This window comes from Pterocles gutturalis, unplaced genomic scaffold, assembly GCF_000699245.1.
Source record: "Pterocles gutturalis isolate BGI_N339 unplaced genomic scaffold, ASM69924v1 scaffold10448, whole genome shotgun sequence".
NCBI classification, from domain to species: domain Eukaryota; kingdom Metazoa; phylum Chordata; class Aves; order Pterocliformes; family Pteroclidae; genus Pterocles; species Pterocles gutturalis.
In genome coordinates this window covers 4,315-6,341 of record NW_010118081.1, presented here as the reverse complement: position 1 = coordinate 6,341, position 2,027 = coordinate 4,315, and positions in this window count along the sequence as shown.

Genomic DNA, 2,027 nt, shown 5'->3' with positions numbered 1-2,027 from the left:
TTCCCCTCCAGCCAGCACTCGGTAGCTGATCTTCTCCAGTTCATTACTCACCCCCCTTCCTCAGCTGGTGCTTCCCAAGGTGGAGTAGCTCCTAGAAACCACATCACAGAAAAAGCGAGGCTGGAGGACCTGTGGAGGGCCCCCGTCCAGCCCGCCCCGAGCAGGGCTGGCTGCAGGGCTGGAGCAGGTCACCCAGACCTCACCCAAATTTTGTCTTTCCAGAGGCACTTCCATATTTGCGGCAGGCTCGCTGGGACTATTAAAGAGAACAGTGTATTTTTCTTACCTGAGGAACGAACTAAACAGGAATCTCTCCGTCCTGGATTGACCAACTCAGCGTCGGTGGCCGATGGCAGCAGGTGTCCAGGTCCCAGCCCACCGGTCACACGCCATGGCTTTGTCCACCCACCCCTGGAACACCTCCCAGCTAGAGACCCCCCCTCCACTGACCGGCCCCTGGCTGCAGCAGCCTCTGGGGGAAGGTTTTCCTCATCTCCAACCTCAACCTGCCCACTTCTACTCCTTATTTCGTCTGCCACAGCCACCCCCCGCCTCCATCTGAGCCACGAACAGACAAAACTCCCCAGGCACGGGGCTCACCCCTCACCAAGCTGCGCTGATCTGGGGGGGTGATGGACCCTCCGCAGCTCCCCGTGACCGCCTGGCCCTGGGGACAGTGGGGAGGGCTGTCACCACGAGACATGCTTGTGGCAGGCGGCCTTCGAGGTGGCCTCCCCGGCTGTGACTCTGCAGGGCGGCTCTCAGGAGCCCACGGCTGCGCAGTCCACAGGGAGCCCCAGCACAAAGCGGGGCGTGCCCCAAGCCCTCCCCTTGTTTGTGCTCAGACGTGCTGCTGAGCGATGCTTCTCTGGGATGGCCCAGCAGGGAAGCCTCAGGCGGAGCGCTACGGTTGGGTTTGGGCAGCTAGCTCCGTTCTCCTGCCCTGTCAGAAACCACAGAATCCCAGAATGGTTTGGGTGGGAAGGGACCTTAAAGCCCCACCCAGTGCCACCCCCTGCCATGGGCAGGGACACCTCCCACCAGCCCAGGTTGCCCAAAGCCTCATCCAGCCTGGCCTTGAACCCCTCCAGGGATGGGGCATCCACAGCTTCTCTGGGCAACCTGGGCCACTGCCTCACCCCCCGCACAGGAAAACATTTCTTCCCAATATCTCATCTGAATCTTCCCTCTATCAGCTTAAAACCATTCCCCCTCATCCTGTCACTACACCCCCAATCAAGAAACCCTCCCAGCACTGGCTGCAGCCCCTGCACAGGAAAATAAAACCACCCAGTGATCCCACAATCGAGATGGCAGCCAGCAGCCGTCTTGCCCAGGAACTGCATCAACAGATCGGCACAAACCTCGGCCTGCCAGTTTGCCTTGGGATTTTTCCTCTCATTGCTGACTTGCCAAGATCACTTTTCCTTGTTCCCACTGTTCCACCACGCCCCCAGCCTTATCTTAAGCTGCCAAATCCAAGGTGACCCTGGGCAGGGCTCTCTGGCGGTTCGTCGGTGGCTGTCACATCCTGGCAAGCTGCCGGGTCTCCCGCGTGCTGGTATTTGCCGTGCGTGCTGCGGCCATGCTCAGGATCCCGGTGGCGGCTGGCGTTAGACGTGCATGGCGCCCGGCCTCGGGACAGAACCGGGAGCTGGGGACCTTCGCTGAAGCCCGAGGCAGTGCTGGGGGGCAGCTGTGCTGGGTGGCCAGCCCTTCCCCTGCCCCTGGGTGGATCTGCAGCCTCAAGCCAAGAGCACCCAGTTTGCACTGGTGGGTTTGTGGTGTTTGTGGCTTCCTGGCAGCACAGTGTCATGGCAAACTACCAGCTCCTCCGGTTCCCCTCACCAGGGCAGGGCAGGAACCCAGCATCTGCCAGACTGAGCTATCCCCAGGAATACGGCCGTGGGGGAAGCTCCCGACCCCATCCAGCACAGGCGCAGGGCAAGGAGCAAGGGGAAGGCTTCTCGGCAAAGGCAGGATGAGAGAATGGAGGCCTCCATCTCAGACGGCAGATTAACCACATC